Source organism: Palaemon carinicauda, chromosome 6 (genome assembly GCF_036898095.1).
Source record: "Palaemon carinicauda isolate YSFRI2023 chromosome 6, ASM3689809v2, whole genome shotgun sequence".
Classification (NCBI taxonomy): Eukaryota; Metazoa; Arthropoda; class Malacostraca; order Decapoda; family Palaemonidae; genus Palaemon; species Palaemon carinicauda.
Genome location: NC_090730.1, coordinates 89,040,323 through 89,050,322, shown reverse-complemented (window position 1 = coordinate 89,050,322; position 10,000 = coordinate 89,040,323). Strand labels below are relative to the sequence as shown.

Genomic DNA, 10,000 nt, shown 5'->3' with positions numbered 1-10,000 from the left:
CTAACCTACCCTAGGCTGGAGAATGAATTCTTCCTACACCAGGGATAGTGCTGGTACTGAAACAGAATACCCCTGGAGTGTCGGTGAGGGCTACGCCTTCCCCTACACTCTCTCAGGACCCTTGCCCCTCCCCCCTCTGTCCTTTAGTGTTGGCCTAGCCATCACACCTCTGTCCGCCGTCCTACAACTCCACCGCGTGCCGGAGGGTTGTGGGTTCGGCTCGGTCCTTTCGTTGGGTAGTCCGAACTGCTACGCTTCCCGCTTATAGTCGAACTATGAGATAGCATACGACAGGTTGGTCTGCCGGCGGAAGACCTCACTATCTTGAGAGTGTTCTTCGGTCCTCCCTTGGGCCGCCATCCGCAACTCTAGCCGGCTGCCGGCTCTGTTGCGGCTGGATGAAAGGTTGCCACCCTCTCCCTTTCATTTGAACACTCCTTCCGGAGGAAGACGAGGTTTGGGTAGTGAGCTACTGCCCTTCCCTCTTTCTTCCCCTATCCTTTCTCTCTAACTGATCAGTGCCAGTCCACTGCCGTCACTACCCTGCAGGCAACAGCCGTCAGCGTAACCCGGTATCCTCTCTGTCTCATTGATTGATGTCGGTGTTGGAATACCTTCGCCGGTTGCTTGCCGACTGCCGGGGGCCGCCGACTTGCCGGCGATCTGCCATTATCCTGAGGTTCGCCCTCTCTCTGCCACATATACTGATGACAGAGAGGGGTTCCCCCTCGATGGAGATTAGCCGGCGCCTTCGGCATGTCGTCATGCTGCCGGGACCACCTAATCATATTACTTCAGTGGACTGTCACCTCTTCCCTGCCGGCCTTGTGCCGGCAGTGACTATTGTAGAGCTATATACGATAGCTAGTACATCTATGGTATAGTACATACCCTAGGCAGAAATCTATGGTGTATAGTTGTGCAGTAAATTCTTTTAGCATACTCTGTGCATCCATGCACAGTCCCTTGCCGGGACCTATGTGAATAGGGAGGAATCATTTCTCTCCCTTTTCTTCTATGCTGAATGAACTCAGCTCCCCCTCTCACTATGACTAATACCCTGGAGGAAGTCTAAGCTATGCTTTATCTAATGTGGATATTCCTTCCACCTCTTAAGGCAATTAAAGAGCCCCTAAAATTAGTTAGGGTGTGGGGTCACGGCAATTGGCTGGGCAGGATGCACAATTATGTGTCTTTCTGCTTCTTTCCCAGCTTACCTATCCTAAGCTTACACTTGAAAAGGAATCTTATATTATAAGTTTAAATAACTTTAAGACTAATCTAAGATTACTTTAAGTCATTGTAAATGACTTCTGTAGACTCATGTGCACCTTTCTTTTAAAGGAGGGGTACCTCCGGTGTGAGAGCGCCTTCTGCAGCGTTCGGCGCCCAGACTTTTACGGCCACCTGGCGTGCCTAACCCATGCCAGCTCTTCCATCGCTCAAGGGACTCTACGGTATTGGGACACGCAGGTTTGCACTGTCTGCAAGGAACATGGTCTCCCCTATTCAAGACGTTCCACATCAACATCTTGGAGGCCATGGCTGTCCTTCTTACTCTGAAGAGGCTGTCTCCGTGTCCCTCTACCCACATCCGTCTAACTCTAGACAGTGCCGTTGTGGTCAGATGTCTCAACCGTCAGGGCTCAAGATCGCCCCAACTCAACCAAGTGTTACTGCCCATCTTCCGCCTAGCGGACAAGAAAAGATGGCACCTTTCAGCAGTTCATCTACAAAGATTCCGCAACGTGACGGCGGATGCTCTATCGAGGACAACCCCGATAGTCAGAATGGTCCCTAGACGCAGACTCATTCTCCTTCATCTCCCTATAAGTCCCGGAACTGCAGATCGACCTCTTCGAGACGAGCGACAACAAACAACTTCCTCGTTACGTGGCCCCATACGATGACCCCAGAGCGGAAGCGGTGGACGCCATGTCCCAGGATTGGAACAGATGGTCCAAGATTTACCTGCTCCCTCCACCCAACCTTCTGCTGAAAGTCCTCACCAAGCTGAAAACCTTCCAAGGAACAGCAGCCCTAGTGGCACCCAAGTGGCCCCGGAACAACTGGTTCCCTCTAATCCTGGAATTACAAACCAAGCTAATTCCCCTGCCGGACCCAGTTCTCTCCCAGCAAGTTCAGAAGTCGACTGTCTTTGCTTCATCAAGGAAAACCCGAGACCTTCATCTCATGATTTTCTCTCCCTAGCCGTAAAGAAGAGGTTTCGGATCTCGAAGAAAAGTTTGGACTTCTTAGAGGAATACAAAACAAAATCTACCAGAAGGCAATACGAGTCATCCTGGAAGAAATGGGTGTCCTTCGTCAAGGCTAAAAATCCTACAGAAATCTCTATAGACTTTTGTCTGTCCTTTATTCACCTTCATGGACAAGGCTTGGCAGCCAACACGATTTCCACCTGCAAATCGGCCTTGACAAGACCACTACTTTATGCCTTCCAGATAGACCTGTCCAACGACATCTTTAACAAGCTGCCAAAGGCATGTGCTAAACTCCGTCCTGCACCTCCACCGTGACCCATCACCTGGTCTCTTGACAAGGTGCTCCATTTTGCCTCAAGTTTGGACAATGAGTCTAGCCCTCTGAAAGATTTGACTCAAAAAGTGATTTTCCTTTTTGCTCTCGCCTCAGGAGCCCGAGTCAAGTGAAATTGTGGCTTTATCAAAAGAAGAGGGCCAGATACAGTTCGCTGAAACAGGCAAACTTACCCTCTTTCCTGACCCAACGTTTCTCGCCAAGAACGAGCTTCCCACCAAACGGTGGGGCCCCTGGAGAATCTTCCCTCTGAAGGAAGATGTCTCTCTATGCCCAGTGGAGAGTCTACAGGTCTATCTTTCGAAGAACTTCAGACTTTGGCGGAGGACAACTCTTTAAAGGAGAAACATTGGGGTCTGATTTGTCACTCAAACAACTAAGGGCAAAGATCACCTACTTTATTCGCAGAGCGGATCCTGACAGTACACCTGCAGGTCATGATCCCAGGAAAGTCGCTCTTTCACGGGCTGGAAATCCTCAAGAGTGTTTTTCAAACACTACGCGAAGCAGGTGCACGAGCTTAAGCGTTATGTGGTAGCAGCAGGTAGTGTGCTAAAACCTGCTGCTTAGTGCTGCGTAGAACAGCGAGTTATTCGGGACTCCAACTCCATGGGTGCCTGTGTTGACCCTAGTGCGAAACATAGTGATTTTAAGTGCCACCTTGTGACACTAAGGAATGTTCTTCTACAAAGGTGAAGTAACATAGACAGAAACACGTGTGCCACATGTTTTTAACATGAAGTGTATATAAGACTTTATAGTTCCTCTGGAACTTATGTGTGTAATGGCAAGTTTTCCTTTTCAGATTCCACACCCACTTCTTCTGATGTCTTTAGTCTAAGTTTTTAATTGCATTCCATTTTAAAATTTGCTTATTTCATGTTAATTCTTATTTTACTGCATAAAATAGAATTTTGTTACCCTGTGCATCTCATTTCGCCCTCACACATGAAATAAAAACACTTTGAATATTATGAACAATGTTATAATATTGTTTCTTCTTGATGCAAACTCCTCTAGACCAAGGTAATTTGTTCCAACACGTTGTACTTACCTTCTTCGATCTGACCCTGGGACCGGCAGGTATCTCCAACACTAGGTGAGTTCCTTTATCAACTAACTTCAAGATGTTCCTTACATCCAAATAGGACTTCCCTGCCAAGGGGGCAGGAAACGGTAACATGGTATATGCTTATCTGAAGTGACATGTAACGGAAATGTCACAGGTCTCTGTGGTCATCAGACCAAAGGAATATTGTTTAGAAGTCGAAGGCACTACAAAAGGGAAAATTCCACGATACATTAATTCTCTGGTACACTTCCATCAGGACGACATGGCTTGAGCCCAAAAAATGGATTTTGAGTGAAGCGAAAAATCTATTTTTGGGTGAGATAGCCATGTCGTCTTGATGGACCCGCCCTTGTTCTCTATTCCGGCCTTATCAGGCCCCTCCCAATCTTATTTTGTCATGGAGGCTGGCATAAACGCCGGAAGGAATGAGGATGGCGCGCAACGGTGACGTCAACCAAGATGGCGACTGGTTATGACGTCGCCGAGTACCGTAACAGTAACGAAGGAGGAGAACTTAGTAACGACTCCTCCCACAACTTGCCACACTTCCCCCTCGAAGCGTAAACACTATGTGGGGTGCAGATAGCTATGTGGCGTGTCAAGCATACGTCCCCTGTTATTATAGGATATCCTAAAGGGAAACCTTATGGGTACTCGCGCCAGAAGTTAGAATTCTGTGAAACCTTTAGTTTAATTCTCTGGGAATATCTACTGTAGTCATATATACCCTTAGGAAGCTACTGAAGGAACCTTCCATCAGGACGACATGGCTATCTCACCCAAAAAAATGTTTCTCCCTTTTCAATCTTTTATATAACACCAATATATACTCATATAAGTTTTTTTTATTATTTATATTATTATTATATAATTAGAGGCCTAATTAGTCCACTCGGGCATCAGAACAGCCAATCCACTCTGCAGTAAAATTTTAGAAACATAGGTTATTATTTAACTACTTTTTTTTATTTTCTGAATATTTCATTGTAGAAAGTTTATACATAATTGAAGTGCATGAATGACAAATACTAGCTGCTTACTTATCAATACTTTAGACAAAAGACTTAAAAATCAATTAGTAATTTAGTGTTTCAAATTTTCACCTTGTAATTTTCCTTGAAATCAGAACGTAATTGAATAATTAAGAATATTATGACAATAATTTCAATGATATATACAGATTAATTTTTTACTTGCTTCCTGCTTTGAATGGAACACTGATACAAGATGTAAAACTCCTTGTCATCTCATTCCTTGCTTATGGTTCGTGAAATTTTAGGAAACAGTTGTAATTCTTATTGAGACACAAATTCACTTAACATTTCATGCACAGAATATTTGTTTTTCCTTTACAGCCTGGATTCTTGCAAATCCTCCCTATATCATCAACACATGGGAAATGTCCTACAAGGTCAGATCGAATGGGTTTATCAGGATTTGCCTGTGCAGGTCGTCCTATCTTCCGTTTTTTACTTTTACCCTCCAGGCTTGATGGTCTGCCTCTTCTCAGGTTTCCTGAGGACTTTCATCTTTTCATGAAAGCAAATGCAACTTTTAGTTTGAAGACTGCAAGGGGAAGGATATCTGGCTTTGGTATATTTAGATTTCCAGCATTTCGTCGATATAGTAGCCAGCTATTTACAATTACCATATCAATTATGCAGAAAATAAGATGGTAGTATTTCTTGGACCTTATAGTTATCCTGTATAGGGAAATGAGGCAGTCTACCAAGTCAACTCCCCCCCATTGACTTTTTATACTGCAAAATAATGTCTGGGCAGTTTACATCAATCCTACACTTGAGTTTTCTGTCATAACTGGAGACCTTACTGACGGGATTGGCTTTTGAGAAAGTTGCCACAATGTTCACAATTTTAGTATCGTACCACTTGACATAGGTAACCTCACATCCTTCACCTGTACTTCTTAGCTCTTCATATGAACCTCTACATTTTTTCATTAAAGCTTTCTCAGCATCCTTCAAATTCTTTGTTCCTGGCAAGCAAGGAACACGTACTGTTCCACAACACCAAATACCCCTGGTAGACAGGTGCTGCATTAGTGGCACACAGGTAAACCAATTATCAAAGAATAAAAGATGGTTGCAATTTGTAGGGATTACTTGAGCCAAGCGTAACACACTATTGGCACTAGCACCAAGGTCAGGAACATTTTGGTCATCGACTGGATCAATTTTCCCCGTATATGGCATAAAATCATAGGTCATACCCTGACTGTCTGCAAGAACCATAAACTTATACACATTTATGGGGTTTACTAGGTATATGCTGTTTGAAACTGCCATCTCCCTTGAAAGGAGCAAGCTGTTCATCAATGCAAAGATTTCGAGTCATTGGGATTTGCTGAAACTTACATCTCAGTTTATCAACAAGGGGGCAGACTTTGAATGATTTGTCCCCGTTTCCTCTGGGATTTGAATCGAGAATCGAATTACCACCCATATGAAATTTGGATTTCATTTCCTCGCATCTGTTACGACTCATAACATCTGCAGCAATTTCTCTAAGAGGACCCAGCTGGGTTGACCAATACCTTCTGATATTAGGAAGTTTACTTATTGAAAAATAGATACTCAAACCCAACCATTGTTCTAGTTCATTACGGTCAACATTTAGAGGTTTGTTTGGATTTTTCTGAATTGCATAGAGGTTTGACTGTGCTACAATAGTGTCCATATCATCATCATCAAGGATGTCTCACACATACTGGAATGGCTGCTGTAGGTCATCATTGAATATCGGATCTTGGCCAAGATAATCATGTAATGAAGATTCCTCAGGATCAGCTACCTTCCATGAAGTAGAACAAAGTTTTGATTTACTTCTTACTTTCCTGGTAGACACTCTTAAAGATAATGTTCCTGGTGTTGCTGAAGTGGCACTTATTTCCAGTACAACAGTCTCATTTTCATCAATGGAATGAGGAATATCCTCAATTCTGATGTAGTAGGAAATTTCCCCCCCCCCCCACTAGAATCCCCCCCCCCCCCCCCGGGGGAAATTATCCTAGGATCGATTTCTCCCCAGGAAAAGCAGCCCAGGATGTTATTCCCCAAAGGGGGAATTTCAGCCATAAGATATTTTTCCCCCCTTAGCCCATTTCTCCCCCACCTTCACTTACAGAGAAACTATTCTGATGAATTAAATAATCAACGGTAAGTTTGACAAAATATTAGGAATATATATATATATATATATATATATATATATATATATATATATATATATATATATATATATATATATATATATACAATGTTACTCAACGTTACCAATGTTACGATGCCATTGCTAACGTTAGCAATGCTACGATAATATTAACGTGTATTTTAAAGCATTTTTCCATATACCCTTCACACAAAATATAAAAAGGTACAAAAGGGTACAGAACCTAATAAACCCACCTAACCTAACCTAGAAGTCCCCATGTAACAACCCCTAGCCGGGGGGCAAGCCTCCGGACCCCCTTCCCAGGTCACAAACTTGTACTGGCAAGAGGTAATGTTGAACTGTGCACTCTAAAAATATTAAAATTAAAGAAATTAATGACTTACTTTTATGACCCGGTGTAATGGTCTGGTCCCCCCCCCCCCAAATAATGGTTACCTCCACAAAGTAAAGGGGGAATCTTGTCCCAAAGGGGGGAGGGGGGAGATAATCCTGGGACAAAGTTGCCCCAGGGGGATATATATCCTGGGCCATATTTCCCCCAGGGGAAATTTCGGACAAGGGGAAAAACAGACCGTTACACCAACATCAAATGTGGATCTGTCTTCAAGCACTGGAGCTTCACCCGCTACATATAAAAATAAATTAAGAATAAATTGAAGATAATATTGAAAACACACTGTGTGACTATAGTGTTCAACTATGTGGTAATAGTGTAGAACACCACGCTCTCCATTTACTCCAATATAATGGAATCCTGCAGTTCTCACCTTCTTGCACAGTAATTAGGGGGTTATTTAAATTCTGGGAAAGCAATAATTAGCAAGATATGTTGAAGAATTTGTGATGCCAGCGTACATAAACAGAAGTTCGTGATGCCAGCGTACATTTGATTTACTGTATATTCAAAATATACTTAATTAAAAATGGATTAATTACTCAAAAGTGTCCTTAAAATATACAATTTACAAATAGTGACACTTTTGAGTAATCACAATTCTTGATTAAGTATATTTTGAAGATACAGTATATCAAATGTACGCTGGCATCACGAACTTCTGTCTATGTACGCTGGCATCACGATCTGTTTGGTTGACTATGTTGACGTCAGTTCCATGTCGTTTAGTGAGGAAACCGAGCTATTTTCTTTTTACAATCCCTTCTCGCCTCTTCAACATATCTTGCTTATTGCTGCTTTCCCAGAATTTAAATAACCACCTAATTACTGTGCAAGAAGGTGAGAACTGCAGGATTACATTATATTGGAGTAAACGGAGAGCGTGGTGTTCTATACTATTACCAAGGTACTGACTGATTTTTATGTTTTAAATAACAAAGCATTTCAAAGATGACAAAAAAGGGCTCTTTAGAACAATCCTACCAGTCTCTATATCTTGATGAAAGTCTTCCGATGTAATAGGTAGTTCATTATTATCACCAGGTTCCTCTTCACTTAGTACTTCATCTAGCTCAATTTCGGGAATGCATTCCAAATTCCTGGTAGCTAATTTGTACAGCCTTCTTCCATAGAAAATAGATTTTTGGAATATCTAGTCATAAAAAGTGATGATGGTTATTATGAAGTGGTTGGTGAGGTGGTGATGTTAGATATTGTTTAACAGTGGTGATAGGGGTGGTAAGATGTTGGCAATGATGTAAAATAATATGTGTACATAACAATCTCTATATTTGAGAATATAAAATAATATATTTAAAGAAAACAATGTCTTTCTCTGCTGTGCCCTGTTGGACTAATTATGCCTATAATCATCAACACTCCCTGTTCCCAACTGTACTAGATCGTCCACTAATTAAAAACAATAATAAAACACAAAGCAAAAAGTATTTAAATGTTACATTGCTTTCATATGTAAGGTAATTTACACCTTCATTAAGAAATAAATTTGAAGTTTGAAGTAACTCTACTTACTTTGTATTTCATCCATTTTGAGAAAAAACTTTATGTAGTATGGAGGATAAAATCGACTTATCCTAACCCTCCGAATGATTGTTTATTACTTGTGCTGATGTTAATAATGGGAGGAGTCAGTGGGGCGGAAGAACGGAACTAGTAAGAGGACAAATTAGTCAATGTGGGCACCTAAAATAACAGCATTACACTTGTATTTTAATTAGGGGACTAATTCGTCCCCTACAGCAGTAGAGAATTAAAGCATTATTCCTGTTTAGTACAGTATACATATCAATTTTATTTTTCCCTGTGGGTCTTCAAGGCTTTCACAGTAGGCTGAGTTCGTTTATCAGCAGTGAATAGCCTAAACTTCGGTAACGAGTCGGCAATATTTTGTCATATTTTAAACAGCATAGTTTTACTTTACAAAGATTTGTTTTGTATGGTCCATGGTACAATTATCAAAACTTCTCTCTGAGAGAGAGAGAGAGAGAGAGAGAGGAGAGAGAGAGAGAGAGAGAGAGAGAGAGAGAGAGAGAGAGAGAGAGAGAGAATGTACCAGAAAAACTCAAATTTTCTCTCTCTCTCTCTCTCTCTCTCTCTCTCTCTCTCTCTCTCTCTCTCTCTCTCTCTCTCTCTCTCTCTCTCTCTCTCTCTCTCTCTCTCTCTCTATATATATATATATATATATATATATATATATATATATATATATATATATATATATATATATATATACACATATATATATATATATATATATATATATATATATATATATATATATATATATATATATATATATAAGAAATAAAATTTTTCTTAGTTCACATTTGGCAGCCTGAGTTGAATAAATTAACATGACAATTGTTAGTTGTGGCGATCAATTCCTCGCTTCAGGTGGTACAAGAAACAAAAACACGGCATTCGATTACGACAGCTGATTCTCTCTCTCTCTCTCTCTCTCTCTCTCTCTCTCTCTCTCTCTCTCTCTCTCTCTCTCTCTCTCGTGTGTTATACAATAATTACACAGATGAAGAAACCAAAATAGGTTTTCTTAAAAAGTGTCAATTAAATACGAAACGAAAAAATTTACCGTGTATACATCCATTTCAATCGTAGCTTAAAATACGGCATCCGATTTCGTCGGTAAACCACTATCTTTAGGAAACTCCATTCTTTTCTAGAAAATTGCTACACTTTAAATAGTCAATTACGCTATAATAAAACATGTAGGCCTACTTATGTTTTTAAATTTCGGGTGTGTTTTA

General features: G+C 41.1%; 1 protein-coding gene and 1 pseudogene across 3 annotated transcripts in view; both read right to left on the bottom strand.

Moving 5' to 3' along the window:
- The window catches only part of LOC137642592 (protogenin B-like), a 315,452-nt gene that overhangs the window by 247,603 nt on the left and 57,849 nt on the right, over positions 1 to 10,000 (bottom strand). Inside the window, exon 1 of one of the 3 annotated variants that reach the window (XM_068375287.1) lies at positions 8,748 to 8,886. The exons of the other annotated variants lie outside the window; for them this stretch is intronic. The gene's annotated coding sequence lies outside the window, so the exon portion shown is untranslated. Of the gene's footprint in view, positions 1 to 8,747; positions 8,887 to 10,000 lie in introns of those variants that run through there. 3 annotated transcript variants of the gene reach the window in all.
- LOC137642322 (piggyBac transposable element-derived protein 3-like) lies at positions 5,362 to 8,763 on the bottom strand (annotated as a pseudogene).